This window comes from Bos taurus, chromosome 11, assembly GCF_002263795.3.
Source record: "Bos taurus isolate L1 Dominette 01449 registration number 42190680 breed Hereford chromosome 11, ARS-UCD2.0, whole genome shotgun sequence".
NCBI classification, from domain to species: Eukaryota; Metazoa; Chordata; class Mammalia; order Artiodactyla; family Bovidae; genus Bos; species Bos taurus.
Genome location: NC_037338.1, coordinates 47,066,063 through 47,083,308, shown reverse-complemented (window position 1 = coordinate 47,083,308; position 17,246 = coordinate 47,066,063). Strand labels below are relative to the sequence as shown.

Here is a 17,246-nt window from a genome sequence, read left to right as displayed (position 1 = left end):
TTGTGTCTGACTCTTTGTGACCCCATGGACTGTAGCCCACCAGGCTCCTCTGTCCATGGGATTCTCCAGGCAAGAATACTGGAGTGGGTTGCCATGCCCTGCACTAGAGGATCTTCCTGACCCAGGGATCCATCCCAGGTCTCTCACATTACAGGTGGATTCTTTACCATCTGAGCTACCAGGGAAGCCCAATAAATAATAAAGTTATTTAAAAAAAATAAAAGAATCCAGATCCTGTGTCTGGATCCTGGTCTCATCATTTCTACAATTCTGGGGATTTTTCTTGACCTTGCTGATTCCTCATGTAACAGCAACCTCCTAAAATTGCAGATAAATTAGACAGCATCAAATATCACTGAATCAGGTGCATCCTGATACACAGATAGAGCTTGGTTGTCATTAAGTCAGTACTAAGAGCATTAAAAAACACAGGACTCAGGTTTCTCTTTTGTGCCTGGGAATAGTGGTGAGGAGTCCAAAGTACCATCCCAAGAATGGGGAGGAGAAGGAGAGGCTGGAAAAACATCCCCTGGTCGTCTGAGCACATTCCCAAGATACCAGGCCACCCATCCGGCATTTCCCAAGCAACAAGTCACTGTCATTTCCTCCCCCATGCCCTGGGAAAGTGTGCAAATTGAGTTCATTCCATGAGCCACTGTCTCCTGTTCTCAGGCCCAGTCGTGACCCTTGCCAGCTATTTGATACTCAAAGAGCCAGGTATCCACCATATTGAATGTGGGCCCAGGCTGAATCCTAGGCATGCAGGGGCTGAAAGCAGCTTGCTCAGCTAAAGTCAGAGATGGTGCATGAATGAGATGCCGTCTTGCTCCTCTGAATCCTGAGCAGTAGTCACTGGATCCAGTCATCCAAATGGAAGGCAGAAGACAGGAAACAAAAATGAGAAGATATAACAATGACGGGGAATCAGGAGTTGCCTGAAAGTCAGCCTTCCGGGGTTCAAATTTCTATACCACTATTTCTTTTATTTTTTTACTTTTTATTTTGTATTGAGGTATCATTGATTAACAATGTTGTGATAGCTTCTGGTGTACAGCAAAGGGACTCCGCCATACATTGCACATGTATCCATTCTTCCCCAAGCTCCCCTCCCATCCAGGCTGCCACATAACAGGGAGCAGAGTTCCCTGTGCTGTGCAGTAGGTCCTTGTTTATACCATCACTTCTAACTGCATGGTGTTGGCATTTTGCAACTCATTTCCTTGGTTTAAAAAGCCAGCATCTGTATCAGAAAATTGTGAGGATTAAATGAGGTGATGATGGGCTTCCCTGGTGGTCCAGTGGTTCAGAATCCACCTGCCAATGCAGGGGCCATGGGTTCACTCCCTGGTCCGGGAAGATTCACATGCTGAAAGGCAACTAAGTCCCTGCACCCAAATTACTGAGCCCACTCACCGTAATTACTGAAGTCTGCACACTGTAGAGCATCCATGCTCCCTGACAACACAGAAGCCAGCACAATGAGAAGCCTGTGCACCGCAACAATGAGTAGCCCCTACTGGCTGCAACTAAAGTCTACATGCAGCAAGGAATGTCCAGCTCAGCCCAACATAAATAAATAAATAACTTTTAAAAAGTGAGATCATAGGTGGTCCTATTGGTAAAGAACCCACCTGCCAATGCAGGAGACATAAGAGACGCAGGTTCGCTCCCTTTGTCAGATCCCCTGGAGGCGGGCATGGCAACCCAACTCCAGTATTCTTGCCCGAAAAATCCCATGGACAGAGGAGCCTGGTGGGCTATAGTCCATAGCGCGGCAAAGAGTCAGACACAACTGAAGTGACTTGGCATGCCACAAAGCACGTCACACAAATGCTTAGCACAACACCTTCACCCCAGACCAGTGCTCATCTGGATAACAAGGTTGTTGGTGATGTTAATTTGACCCTGACACAGACTGGCTGAATATTTTTATTCTCATTTCAGAGTTGAGTAAACTCTGCCTCGAGAAGTTAGGTGCCTTGCTTGAGGTCCCAGGGACAGTCCATAGCAGATCTTCTAACTCAACTTCCCCTCCGTTTCTACCCGGGACCCCAGCAAGGGATCCAGATGCCTGAGGAACTAGGACCAGAATGGGCATTCTTCTTGGGAAATCAGAGGACAAGAAAGATGCAAACCGAGAATCAACTGAGCCCAGCCTTTGGGTAAAAAAGCACTACAAATCATTACATGGGACCAGATAAGAGCATGTCTGCCTAGAAAGCCTCTCTCCTCTACTTGCCTAAATTGCCAACTTGTGCAATATTTAACCATTCTCTCCCTGCCAGATGTATACCTGAGGTCATTTCAGTCATGGGAAGTCTTACTACAGGGGCAGGTGTGAAGTTACTTCTAGAAGGAGTCCAAAGTCTGTGTGTATAAGCAGCAAAGGCAGGAAGGCCTCAATCTTGCCCCCAGGGCCATTTCAGAATGGCTTGAGCTGAAGAAAAAGACCACCTCTCTTGGACCTCCATGGGCTTCTCAGGTGGCTCAGTGGTAAAACATCTGCCTACTGATGCAAGGAGACACAGGAGATTTGGGTGCAATCACAGGGTGGGGAAGATCCCCTGGAGGAGGGCATGGCAACCCACTCCAGTGTTCTTGTCTGGGAAATCCCATGGACAGAGGAGCCTTGTGGGTTATAGTCCATGAGGTCACAAAGAGTCAGACACAATTGAGAGACTGAACACGCAACACAAGCTAGGACCTCAATCTATGGATCGGTATTTGACTCCAGGTGAAATCTGCTTGGTTGAAGGATCAAGGCAGTATCGATTGACCAGGAACTGCAAGAGGAGGGGGTGACCCCAAGAGTAACAAATGACTTGAGGGAGTCATGCAAGGTGGCATTCATCACCCTTTAGCTATTGTGGTGATGTCACTGGGAGCTCACCTTTGACTCGCCGTTGCCCTGGTCCCAGCACCTATATGATGGCATGACAGGTAGTCCATATTTAGTTGTCAGATGAACAAATAGAAGCCACCATCATTCTAACTGAGCTTAGTTACACCCTCAAGCAGTATCTTTCTCCTTTGGTCCTCACGATAGGTCTGAGAGTTCCCCTCGGCACATGATGTTATCTAAGATTCACGGAGAATCTTCTGGAAGCATCAAGCTAATAAGCAGAAGCACAAGAACTTCTGAGCATGATCACACGATCCTGTGAACTCTCTACGCTGCCACCCTTGGGGTGATGGGGAGGCAGGGGGATGGGGAGGGCTGCAGGTTGCTGCATTCTGGGACAAATGCCAGCTCTCTGCATCCTTCTTCTTCTTCTGCATGGGTTGCCAGAGGAACCAGAAGTTTGGGCCCCATGTGGCAACTGCCCTAGGCTGTCCTGGCATCATTCTCACTAGCTTTTCTGAGAAGAGCAAAACAAGACATTTTCAAAAGAGCGATGGCTTTTCAGTGGACAGAACTGGAATCTAGGACCAGCTCAGCTCTCCACTGGCCATAGATCCCTGGCAAGTCATAAAATATTTCTCTTCCTCACTTTCCGTGTGTGTCACCTGGGGTGTGGTGATGTGGACTTAAATGGTAAGGGGAGACTGCCCTGGTGGTGCAGCGGATAAGAATCCGCCTGCCAGTGCGGGGAACACAGGTTTCATCTCCGGTCCAGGAAGATCCCACGTGCCTTGGGGCAACTAAGCCTGTGTGCCACAAGTATGAAGCCAGTGCACCACAACAAGCAAAGTCACTGCAATGAGAAGCCTGCAGAGTGCAACAGAAAGTAGCCCCTGCTCTTTATGACTAGAGAAAGCTCACTCGAAGTCATGAAAACCCAGTGCAGCCAAAATAGTAAAATAAATAAATTTTTAAAAAATGTCAACAGGAATGCGGAAGGACTTTGGGTGGTACCTGGCACATTACAGATGCTAAAAAAAATTGTCATGAGGGATAAATGAGAAAATACATGCCAAGGGCTTACCACAGGGCAATTTGACACCTGGATTCAATTTGATACCTGGATTCAGTGATCGTTGCTGCTACAGTTATTGTTTCTGACCAGCTCTTGTCCCTGGGGTAATGTCTGTCCAGTGCCCTCACACCGGGAGCTCCCTCCCCCTGGCCACTGTGCCTTTCTTCTCCCTGGGTCCCTGACAACCACCCACCACCTCTCCACCCTCACTGGTCCTCTCAAGCACTCTCAGCTGCCCATTATTCAGTCCTCTGGGCCTCAGCCTCATATACCCTGGTCCTCAAGATAAGGCCCATCACCATCTTCCCCGAACTGCTGGAGCCCCTGCCTCTCAAAAATCCATAGAAAATGTCGGAAAACCTTGGGTCATAACACACTGCCTTGGGGCTCTATCATATTTTTTCTGTCTCTTTTCTCAGCTGGGCAAATTTTAAAAATTTATTTATATATTTTTTTCAGTCATTTAAAAATTTTATCTTTAATTAATTTATTTATCTTTGGTTGCCCTGAGTCTTTGTTGCTTTGCACGGGCTTTCTCTAGTTGCAGTGAGTGGGGGCTACTCTTTCTGTGGTGCTTGGGTTTCTCATTGCAGTGGCTTTTCTTGTTGCCGAGCAGGGACCCTAGGCATGTGAGCTTCAGTAGTTACAGCACATGGGCTCAGTAGTTGTGGTTCCAGGGCTTAGTTGCTCCTAGGCATGTGGAATCTTCCTGGACCAGGGATCGAACCTGTGTCCCCTGCACTGGCAGGCAGAGTCTTATCCACTGCACTACTAGGAAAGCCCCTGGCCAAAGTTTTAATTATCTCATGTCCATTTTGAGCACATTCCTCACCTGAGTTGCCCAAAATCTCCTTCTCACTGCCCAGGTACCTGATTCTATCCCAGGATTCCTTTCTAGCTGGTGACTTGGCCTCCATCATTGGTGATCACCTTCCCACATCCCATCCAGGATGATCCACAGATCACATGGCACAGCTATGGGCATTCGAGAGTGGGTGGTGAGACAGGAAGGGAGGGGCTAGAAGGGTTCAGGCATCATGGGAGTAGAAGTGGACCAAGTGTAGGCCTGGGGACCCACCCACCCAGAGCCCTGATGGAACAAGTGATACCTAATGTGGAGCCTGGCACCGAGTAGCTGCTCAGTAAACACCCTGTTACTCACGCCCTGTGTTGACATTTAACATTTTAAATTGTTTTCAAAAACACCCCAAGTATGCTGGTATCCAGGATCAGGCTGCCAACAGCTCTGCCATCTTATGGACTTCGTGTCTGGGCAGGAATTGAAGAGAGGGAGGCTTACCTAGCTCCTGTGACCCAAGGTAATATGCTAGTGATAACCTGGAGCCCTGGGGAGAGGGCAGGGGGACTATGCTGGGTTTGTGTGAAGAGCTCCAGTCTAGAGGGAAAGATCAAAGGTAGGAATGGACATTCTGATCATCAGAAATCAGATGTCCTCAGAAGTCATGACTCTCACTGTCCCCTGCCATCCAGGACAGTAGGGTTGCAGGCCTTGAACCTTGTGAGAAGCATCAGTGTCTGTTGTCCTGGGAAACGCTGGTCACCAGCCTGGCTCACCTTCTGTGTTCACAGATGCAAAGTGAGAAGCAGGCTGGAGGAGCCGCTCTGTGGAGGAGATGGCCCAGAGGTCTGCAGAGGGCCTGTGGGGGACAGGGGAAGGGGGCATGATGGAGCCTGGGAACAGGCATCTCATTTGGGGTCAGGGGGCAAGGAAAGTGGCCCACAGGACTTCTTGAAATCTGGGAGTTGGTCCAGATCAGTGGTCTCTAACATTAGCAGGTACCCGAGCCATCAGCTAGCGCATGCATGCTAAGTCGCTTCAGTCATGTCCAGACTCTTTACAACCCCATGGACTGTATGCCAGGCTCCTATGTCCATAGGATTCTCCAGGCAAGAATACTGAAGTGGGTTGCCATGCCCTCCTCCAGGGGATCTTCCCAACCCAGGGATCAAACCCGCATCTCTTATATCTCTTGCATTGGCAGGTGGGTTCTTTACCATTAGTGCCATCTGGGAAGCCCCGTCATCAGCTAGAGGGCTTGTTAAAACACAGTTGGCCAGACCCTACCCCACCCCATAAGACATACACATTATGACATACACACACACACACAGAGTTTCAAATTCAGGACATCAGGGATGGGGCCTGAGTCTGCATTTGGAACAAGTTCCCAGTGGGGCAGATACTGCTGATCCAGGGACCACACTTTGAGAACCACTGATCTAAGTGAGGGCTTTCCTGGTGGCTCAAATGGTAAAGAATCCACCCACAATGCAGGAGACTGTGGTTTGATTCCTGGGTTGGGAAGATCCCCTGGAGAAAGGTTAGGCTACCAACTCCAGTATTCTTGGTCTTCCCTGGTAGTTCAGATGGCAAAGCATCCTCCCGCAATGTGGGAGACCTGGGTTCAATCTAAGTGAGGGCTTTCCTGGTGGCTCGATGGTAAAGAACCTGCCTGCCAATGCAGGAGACATTAGAGACGCAGGTTCAGTCCCCGGGTGGGGAAGATCCCCTGGAGTAGGAAATGGTCTAAGTGATGAATACTAGAGCTTCTTCTGCTATGAGGTTTTAGGATCTGATTCCCAAGAAGTACATAAATGGGAAGAAAAAATTGAAAATTAAAGGAGAATTTTAGAAGAAATAGGAGGAGATAATTCCACACTTGTCACCTACCTGTGGCTGCAGGCAAGCACCCGGTCAATGGCCCAGGCCTTGCGGGAAAGGGGTAGAAGGCACGGCAGACTCACTCTCACCTCCCGTCTTCTCTCAGGGTTTCTTTTCATCTGGTTTTCATTGGATTCTATGTGAGACCATATTTCACGACGCCAGCTGCTTGAGTCTGTAATGAAATACTTTATGTGAAAGCATTTTGAAAATATGAAGTCTAAGGCAGGGGGTTATTTTTAATGTATGTTTATATTTTCTGCTTTATCTCCTTCAAAACAGCAAATTATGATTGCAATAAAAGACTGAGATGTTGTTGATGGGAGAGAGTTGAATGGGATGGAATGGAATTGATTTGAATTAAATAAGAGTTGCATTATCTCCACTCATAGAAGCCGAACACTGAATAGAGGTGGGAGGGGAAGCCTGATGACTCCAAAGATGAAACAGACCAGCTGCTGGCAAGGACTGGGAAGTGGACTGCACAGTAAGTGCAGAGCATGGGTGTTGTGTTGAGTGCCACTCTTGGGGAATATTCACTCTCAGAGGGCCCGGAGCCACATGGAGACATGGTCTTCAGTACCCAGGACACTAGACTCTGGTGAGCCACAAATGCCTTGGGGCCTGCAGTCAGAATATTTGGAAACTTCCTTGGCAGTCCAGTGGTTACGATTTGGTGCTTTCATTGCCAGGGGCCTGGGTTCAGTTCCTGGTCAGGGAACTAAAATCCCACAAGCTTCTCTGTGCAGTCAAAAAAAAAAAAAAAAAGATTTTGGTGACCAGGTCCAAGAATGGGAGCTCAGGCTTTCTGACCCCTGATGTCTTTCCCACCATCTCAACATCCTTCCGTGGCCTGGAGGTTTCTTCCCTATGAGAATAGCAGAGCACCTTAGACATGGACCCAGCCCCCACTCATTTGGGTTTTCTGTCTACCCTGTATGACTGCTCCTTCCAGCCATCCATCCTGGTGCCCCCTCCCTCCATACATAGGCACAGACATCTACAGGTTCTGAAAAGCTGGTCAAATGCAGTTTGTCCATGAGCTATACCATCTTCCACCCCAGGACAACCAAAGCCAGTGCCCTAAACCCTGTGACTCTGAGTGCCTCCTAAGCCATGACTCTTCCCATGAGATGAGGAGACTGAAGGGCTAAGCAGACAAGCCCACTGGGAGCTCCCTCTCCACATGGACCATGGTCCAATACACATGCCTATCCCTGGCGGGTGGACAAGGGGAAGCGGTTGTGGGGAGGGCTGAAATGGTACCAGGATATCTGTACACCTGTGTGCAAAGATGGGAGGGCAAGGTGGGCTTCAGTCTTGCCTATAAAACTAAGTGCCATCTTCACAAGGGATTATATTCTATTTGTGTTAGGAAAGAGGCTAAAGAGAGGCAAGGCCAGAGTCCCACCCAAGTGTCAGGGCCGACCTCTAGATCTGGCTAGAGGAGCCCAGACAGGTGGGTGTGCCACCTGCAGAGTCCCATGGCCCCCACCCTGCTGGTAGAATCACCCAGCATCACTCAAGGGTCCTTTTCCCAGGGATCAGCCACACTCTTCACCAGAGTTGTTTCAAGCCAAGATCCCGGTCCCTCTTGAGAACTCTTGTAAGTGGAGTGCCAGCCAGGGTGGCGCCAGGCAGCCCAGGCCTTAACAACCCCAAGACCTTCTCCTGACCTCTGCATAGGAATGGGGCCAGCAGAAGTCCTAGATGAAGTCCAGTGGGAAATGTGTTTTGGAAACACAGCTGAGGCATCAAGGACCTGCTTTCCATGGGCAGCAGTGGAATTTAAACAGGCTGGGGCTCTGAGCTATTATCAGTCAGATAAATGTAAGTCTTGGATTTAGGCTCAAAAATTCAGCTGAACAAGTATCAAATGGAAAAGACTCCAATAACCAGATCATCAAGACCGCAGACTATCAGCATGCCACAAACTTACCTGAGCCAATAGCCTGCTAAAACAAAATCAGAAAACGAATGCAATTTTTGATCACATTAACAAAAGTATAAAAGACTCCAAATAAAGAAGGTTAAAATGGTTCAGCCCATATCTGTAGTGTTGTGTTCTGTTTTAGGTAGCTTATTTTTAAGACTGTAATTCTAAACCAGAATATTCTCTAATTAGTAGGATGATATGGTAAAGAAGTTAGAAAGCAGCCTTGAAAGGGTTTTTAAGGAAATGATTGTTGGGCCTAGAGAAGGCAGGAATCCAGGAGATTTAAGACCTACTTTCCAATATTTGAGGGGTTGTATGTTAGAATGTTTGTTTCAACCTGAATATGACAGTGGATGCTGAGAACAGAAATCCCATCAATAGAAATTGACATGCTTTTTTGGAGAACAGCATGGTCTGCAGTACCAAGGCAAAATCCTCATGCTCTTTGGTCCAGGATTTCTATTGCTAGGAATTTAGCTTAAAGAAGTACTTAGAATGTGCAGAGATTTTCTTGTAATGATGCTTGTTGTTTGTTTAATCGCTAAGTCATGTCCAGCTTTTTGGGACTCCATGGACTATAACCTGCCAGAAGCCTTTGTTCATGGGATTTCCCAGGCAAGAACAGTGGAGTGGGTTGCCATTTCCTTGTCCAGGGGATCTTCCTGACCCAGAGCTCAAACCCAAGTCTCCTGCATTGCAGGTGGATTCTTTACCACTGCGCCACCTGGGAAGGTACAATGATGTTTACTGTCACGGTATTTATAATATCGTTTAGAAACAGCCTAAGCATCCAGCAGTAGGGTAATGGTTACTACATCGTGATACATCCATGCCATAGAAAATTCGGCAACCCATAAAAATATATCTTCAAAGACTACTTAGTGATATGAGAAATGTTCACAATGTCAATGAAAAGAATGAGCTGCATATAATACCTATAGTCAAATACAATTCTAATTTTATAAAACATATGCACAGGTGTAGGAGGATCTGGAAATAAAGTTTACGTTAAGAAACAGAAGGCTACTTCCACAAACAGTAAGAAATACACCAAAGTACTAACAGAGCTTATCACTGCAAGTTATATTTGTCGCTGATTTTTTTTTATATTTATTTTTCTATGTTTTTCAAGTTTCTGCAATGCATATGTATTATCTTTATAATCAGGAAAAAGTATTAAAAATATCTATAGAGAGGGGATTCCCTTGGTAGTTCAGTGGTTAAGACTCCACGCTTCCACTGCAGGAGGCACAGGTTCTGTCCCTGGTCGGGGAGTTAAGATCCTGCATGTGCATGGCCCCCTCCTCCCCCGCCAAAATTTGTAGAGCTGTTGTGGGCTGAACAGGTGATACACTCAGGGATGAAGCAGCAGCCAGAACTGCTCAGTACCAGCTTCGCCATGAGGTGGACGCCTCCCTGTCGCTGAGTGACAGGGACTGGGTGAGAGGTTGAGTAACAGGGCTGCTGAGTGTGAGAACCAAGGGCTTCCCTGATGACTTAGTGGTAAAGAATCCACATGCCAATGCAGGAGACTCAGGAGACACAGGTTTGATACATGGACTGGGAGGATGTCTGGAGAAGGAAATGGCAACCCACTCCAGTGTTCTTGTCTGAAAAAATCCCATGGACAGAGGAGCCTGGCAGGCTACAGTCCATGGGGTCACAAAGACTTGGACACAATTGAGCAACTGAGCACGCGCTCATGTGGTTTAAAACTCTAGCTGATGGACTCCCTTGTAAAGTCTGCAGAACAGATTCAGTTCCAATCCCTGAAGCACGAGGTTTTCCCCAGAGACAAACCATCCACATGTAAAGCATCCTATCTTCTCCCCTCAACTTTGCTGCCTCACTCATCTGCAGCCGCTTGGCTAAGGTAACAAGGAGCATACAGTTCAGCTTCCTTTCACAGACGGCAATACTGAGTCTGCCATCAAAAGTTCTAGACACCAAGCCTGGGACAGTGATGCATCTGTCTCCTACCAAGGCTTTGGACTTCTGCAGCGGTCCCCCATCTTTTCAGCACCAGCGATCAGTTTCGTGAATGACAATTTTTCCATGGATCTCGGGCAGGGTGGGGTGGTTTTGGAATGATTCAAGCACATTGCATTTATTATGCACTTTCTTTCTATTATTATTACATTGGCTCCACCTCAGATCATCAGGCATTAGATCCTGGAGGTTAGGGACCCCTGTTCTAGAGGTTTCCTTGAGGGAGTTATTTTCATGAGAGATCTTCAATGGGTCCTAGAAAAAAAGAGCCACAAATATAATAATGACTAGCACTATCTGAGCACTGATGCGTTCCTGGGTTATCAGCCACTGCTCCTTTCCCCCTCTCCCCCCACCAGCTACACACATACACACGTGTGCACACAAGTACAGGCACGCGCACACACACAGTTTTCCCCATAAAGGCTCTGAGGGTCAACGAATTCAAGCAGCTCCTGACTCTCACCAACAGAGCATGGAAAGCAGGGGTTGTTTTTAGAAAAGTCTGACCCACATTTGAGAGGGGAATGTTCTCAGGGACAGGCCCCACTAGGGATACCTGACTACCTATAGGAGGTCAATGTGTAAACTCCATGGACTTGGCTCTGAGGGTCAATGTCAATTGCATAGTCTGTCAAGAAATAAAATGTTCTCCCATCTCAGAACTAGGAGGTTAGAGGGGGAGAGGAATATCTTTCTTATTTTCTGATTTCCAAAAATTTAAAAGCAGTCTTTAGTTGAAGACAGTATGGTAGTTTATTACAAACTAAAAGTAGAACTATCATATGACCCAGCAATTCCATGGGTGTATATATATATATATGAAATGAAAACACTAATTAGAAAAGATATATGCATGCCAATGTTCATAGCAGCACTAGTTACAATTGCGATGTGGAAGTAACCTAAGAATCCGTTAACAGATGAATGGATAAAGGGAATGTAGTATAGCTATACAGTGGAACAATATTCAGTCAAAAAAATAAAATTTTGCCTTTTGCAATAACATGAATGAACTTGGAAGGTATTGCGCTATGTGAAACAAGTTAGACAGAGAAAGACAATTACAGTATAATCTCACTTATATGTAAAACGGCAGCCAACTAGTGAATATAACAAAAAAGCAGACTCACAGATTCAGAGGACAAACTAGTGGTTACCAGTGGGGAGAGGGAAGTAGGGAGAGGCAATATAGGGGTAGGGGGATAACAGACATAAAAACTATTGTGAACAAAATAAGCTACAAGGATATATTGTACCACACACAGAATATAGCCAATATTTTACAACAGTAAATGGAGAATAACCTTTGAAAATTGTGAATCACTATATTGTACACCTGTAACTTAGAATATTATACATCAACTATACTTTGATTAAAAATAAATAAAAATAAAAGTAGCCTTTAGTTTTCTTGTGTGTTCAGTTGCTTAGTCATGTCCAACTCTTTTTGGCCCCATGGAGTGTAGTGAGCCAGGCTCCTCTGTCCATGGGATTCTCCAGGCAAGAATACTGGGGTGGGTTGCCATTTCCTTCTTCAGGGGATCTTCTCAACCCAGAGATCGAATTTGTGTCTCCTGCATTGACAGGTGGATTCTTTTACCTGAACCACCATATTTCCAGATCTTCCTACACCTGAAACATTTTCTAAGATAAGGCAGTCTTTGGCCATGGATATATACTTACTGAAAATCAGAAATGCCAAATTGGACCATTTCACACAGCAGGACCCTTCACTGCCAACCTTCATAACATCATGGGGAGAGGATCTGAATATCCCCCTAGAACAAGCAAAAAATCCTAATAACCCACTATGAGTATATACTGTATGAATTTGAGAAGCTCAGCTGACATTTCTTGATGTCCCTCTCCTGCTTTATAAAGTGAGAGTGGGATCACCAAGGTACCTCCCAGTTTTAAATTATATAATTCCACCCAGCTATAAATGGATCTAGACCAAGGGTTAGTAAACTTCAGTTGGTGGATCAAATCCAGCTCACTGCCTATTTTTGTAAATAAAGTTTTATTAGCACACAGTCACGCCTGTTTGTACATATAATCTATGGCTGCTTTCATAACACAACAAACTTGAGCAATTGGGACAGAGTCGCCACATAGCCAAAAATAATTGCTACTTGCTCTTTTACAGAGAAAGTTCCCCAACTTCTGGTCTAGACCATTAGAAACTAGTAGCCTTAGTTAGACAACGGGAAACCAGGTATTCTGTAGGGAACACACACCAATGTATCCATAAGCTGGGAATCTATTCTATTTATATTTTGAGCCTGTGCCACCTCTTGGGATCACGCAGCAGGCAGCAAACTTATGAGACGTGTTAAGTAGAACTTTCTTGTCATTGTCCTAAAACTGCTGCTTTTGAGCTTCACTGAGTGTACCCTTGGCAGGCACCTGCCCCCTCCCCCTCCATTCCCTCCACTATCCCATAGATTTCCATCACATTTTTGGTCGCCCTTCCTCTTCCCAGACTTTACTGTTTGGTCTTTCTTTTGAGTTCATCCTCAAACAGAAGGCTCTCTTTCCCCGCAAGCATTTTAATTGCCCTTCTCCGGACTGTGTCCAGGTTCATTACATCTCCGAGGGGCTTATGACCAAAACTGCACACCTTCAGGAACACACTGTGGCTTCAAGCAAGGAGGGAAGTTTGGACCTTGGGGCTCATGGGGTGGAGGGCCGAGCCCCGTGGTCAGACTTGGACTGGAATCTTGGCTCCCAAAGATTCCAGTTATGAGGCTTCATGGGTAAACCACAAGGCTGCCTCCAGAACCTCTAAGGTGGTTATAGTCATGAGCTGGTGAGACATGGGACACAGTGCAGACCCTGCAAGAATGCACAGCTGAAATGAATACTTGGCTGATGGTGCTCTATGGATAGGCTTCCCAGGTGGTGCTAGTGGTAAAGAATTCGACTGTCAGGGCAGGAGATGCCAGAGATGAGGGTTAGATCCCTGGCTCAGGAAGAGTCCCTGGAGGAGCAAATGGCACCCCACTCCAGTATTTCTGCCTGAGAGATCCCATGGACAGAGGAGCCTGGTGGACTTCGGTCCATAGGGTCGCAGAGAGTCAGACATGACTGAAGCGACTTAGCATGCACACACACCATGTGGATGCCCATCTTTAGAGATGTGTATTTGTATGTGTGTGTGTATATAGTTCAAATCACAACTGATTCCTCTGAAGATAAGACTCTCTCTCTCTCAGCTGCTTCAGTCGTGTCCAACTCTGTGACTCTATCAACTGTAGCCCACGAGGCTCCTCTGTCCATAAGATTTCCCAGGCAGGAATACTGGAGTGGGTAGCCATGCACTTCTCCAGGGGATCTTCCCAACTCAGGGATCAAACCTGCATCTTCTGCATTGCAGGCAGTTTCTTTACTGCTGAGCCACTGGGGAGGCCCATATATATATATAATAATTTTTAAGCTAACAACACGTTTCTGAGCTGAACATTAGGCTCCTTGTGGGCATGCAGCCTCACCCATGTTTCTGCATACTCAGGGACCAGTATGGCACCTGTGACATATCGAGCTGCCTCGGTGAAGGAACCCTGAAGGCCACCATGAGGCCCAGAAGAGTAAATTCCAGGAGAATTTAAAGCCATAAATGAGGAGCTATAATTGCTTCATAAATACCAGGTAATTCGTATTTTAAGCTGATCAGCTCTCAGAACCAGAGTGTAAAATGTTCTTTAGCCAACTGTGATTGAACACGGAATACGAGCCAAATCCCTTCAGATAGGACGTGTCCTTTGCACCCCTAAGTATTGGTTTACAACTCATTAGCCAACTGACAGAGCGACTGGGAGGGCAGAGTTGGAAAAGAAATGTAACCCTGGCGGGTCCCGAGCCATTGTCACCTGGAGATAATACATCTCTGAGATGTGAAGGAAGTCCGTGAGAACCCATTTTCAGTCTCTCTCACTCAGTGGATATCCCAACCTTTAGCAAATACTCTCTTTGCGACCCCATAGGCTGTAGCCTGCCAGGCTCCTCTGTCCATAGAATTCTCCAGGCAAGAATACTGGAGTGAGTAGCCATTGCTTTCTTCACGGGATCTTCCCAACCCAGGGATTAAACCCAGGTCTCCTGCATTGCAGACAGATTCTTTCTCATCTGAGCCATCAAGGAAACCCTAAGGGAATACAGAGCACTCCGTCTCTTCATGCTCTTGGACCTTGTGCCCTGCATCTGGTGAGTATGATTGGATTGAGTTTCCTGGGAACTGCTCACCTGGCAAGTGGCTCATGTGTCCCTCACCTGCTGGGTCACTACAGCAGAGAGTGGCCTCAAGAGGCCCTTGTCACTAATCTCAGGGTCGACCATCTCAGACCCAGACAGCCAGCGCCAGATTACCTGAGAGCTGAGAGCAGCCCAGAGCATCTCCTGCCTCACCTGGATCAGCCCCGAGTAACTCAGTGTTTCAGAAAAGCACAAGAGTTTCCCATTACCCCTGAACAGACCCCTATCTCTAATCAGGATCACACATTAATGACAGAGACAAGTCCTCAGGAAGATGAAAGGCCTTGTATAATTAAAAAGATAAGAGTGGGCCTGGGAGAAGGAAATTGGGATTCAATTAACACTAGCGTTCTTCCCTCTGCCCTCCCCCACTATCGAATGTTCCACCAAGAAGTGCCCTCTCTCCTCCCTAAGAGTGAAAGGCTGAAGGGCTCTTATTTATGGCCTGGTTGGAGTGGGGCCTGGGGCCTTCCTCGGCCCAGGGAGTTTGTTTACTTAGAGTTCAGGAGGGGAGGGGAAGAGCAACACGAATCCTGCAGAAGGAGGTAACGAGCTGCTTTTGACTCCTTTTCTTGCCTCGCCTTAGCTCCTCTGATCTTCTTGACAGGGGAAGAAAAATACTCAATAGAAGGTCTATTTCCTTCCTCCTTCAGCCCGAGGCTGACACAACAGGCTAAGGGTCACTGCTGAGAAAGCTCTGTTGGGGTTATTTGTCTTGGGAAACCCGGCCACTTCCCCCTTTCCGTCTTTCTCAGGTTTCTGTGGAGGCAGAGGGAAGATAAGGTTGGAGACACAGCTGCTCAAAGGGTCTGTGGGACAGGTGGGAGCCCAGCTCCAGAGACCCCTACTCTTGGGGAACCTCTGAAGGGTTCTGAAGCCAGGAGCAGTTTGCTGAGGTCCCTGGTCTTAGCTGTTTGGCAAGGTGGGGATAGTTTAGGGGGCTTCAGGGACGAGCAGCAGCTCACAACAGGTCTGTGGGATTTGTTTCCAAGATGCCTTTGTTGTTGTTGTTCAGTCACTAAGTCGTGTCGGACTCTTTGCAACCCCATGAACTGCAGCACGTCAGGCTCCTCTGTCCTTCACTATCTCCCAGAGTTAGATCAAAATCATGTCTATTGAGCTGGTGATGCTGCCTAACCATCTCATCCTCTGCCAACCCCTTCTCCTTTTGTCTTCAATCTTTCCCTGCATCTTGCAACTATTTAACTTCTCAGCGAAGGCAGCCCTAGGCCCCAAGACCTTATAGTAATAGAATATGGTGGTCCATTTGGATGGATGGGCTAGGTTTTGAAAACTCTCCTTTTGTGAAAGGATGGTGAAGGCTTCTCCCTGCCTCTCTTTTCAAGGGTTTCATGGAAACCTGAATCAGAACCCTTCCCATTGGAAAGCATCTCCCAGTCAGCCTGCAGGGCCCTCGAGGCTGTCACCAGACCAATGGGATCCATGAAGGTAAGGAGGATGGCGTTGAGGAAACCAACCCAGGATGTCTGGGAGCGAGAAGACAGAAAATGTACAACAGCTGGAAGGAGTGGAGAAATTTGCAGATAGAGCAGAATTATCCGACATATTAGATCTTGTTCTATGCCCGATTAATCACCTGGAAGCTCTATTCAAGGTTGTATATTAACCTCACTTACTACGCGGTGGGCACCTCGACTTCAAGACCATTAAAGCCAAACTCCACATTTTAACCATCCAATCTCTTTTTCTCTCATGTTCCCTACTTCAGCAAATGCCTCGGTTAGGACTTTCTAAGCCTCGGTTATTCAATCCACAACATGGAAGAAGCAACACCAGTTCTGTCTCCTTCAGGACTGACAGAATCAAAGAGAGAAGCCAGAAACAAACACGTTTTGGGAAATTTATCAACAAAATGAGAGGCAGTTCACCAAAACTGGAGACCTTGACTCTCCTCTTCCTCATGGCCCACATCAGTCACCTCCCTACTGATCTGGCAGCCTGGATGGGAGAGGAATTTGGGGGAGGATGGATACATGTGTATGTAGAGCTGAGTCCCTTCACTGTCCATCTGAAACTACTACAACATTGTTAAGGGGCTATGTGTGATAAGTTGCTTTAGCTGTGTCCTACTCTTTGTGACCTCTGGACTGCAGCCCAGCAGGCTCCTCTGTTCATGGGATTCTCCAGGCAAGAATACTGGAGTGGGTTGCCATGCCCTCCTCCAAGGGATCTTCCCAACCCAGGGATCAAACCCAAGTCTCCTGTGGCTCCTGTATTGCAGGCAGATTCTTTACCTGAGCCACCAGGAGAAGCCCTAATGGGCTATAGTCTAATATACATTAAAATGTTTTTTAAAAAAAGGTAGAGAATCTGAGGCTTGGAGAGGTTAAGTAGCCTTTCCAAGACCACATTATGCCTAGAGGCAGAAACAGGTAAAGAAGCCAAGCACTTCTAGTGTTTTCTCTTTGTACAAAATCCAGCTTCTGAAATCACATTATGTAGGCAT

At 46.9% G+C, this 17,246-nt stretch overlaps 2 long non-coding RNA genes across 3 annotated transcripts in view; one reads left to right on the top strand and one right to left on the bottom strand.

The window, feature by feature from the left end:
• LOC132346582 (uncharacterized) overlaps positions 1-5,735 on the bottom strand; it is a 31,571-nt gene extending 25,836 nt beyond the window's left edge. For both annotated transcript variants that reach the window (XR_009496449.1, XR_009496450.1), the window contains exon 1: positions 5,493-5,735. This is a non-coding gene — a long non-coding RNA (uncharacterized lncRNA). The remainder of the gene's footprint in view (positions 1-5,492) is intronic.
• Positions 5,736-6,105: 370 nt separating this feature from the next.
• Positions 6,106-17,093, top strand: LOC132346581 (uncharacterized). The gene is made up of 4 exons (XR_009496448.1): positions 6,106-6,189; positions 14,040-14,176; positions 14,638-14,731; positions 16,126-17,093. It is a non-coding gene; the product is annotated as an uncharacterized lncRNA (long non-coding RNA).
• Positions 17,094-17,246: the final 153 nt, after the last annotated feature.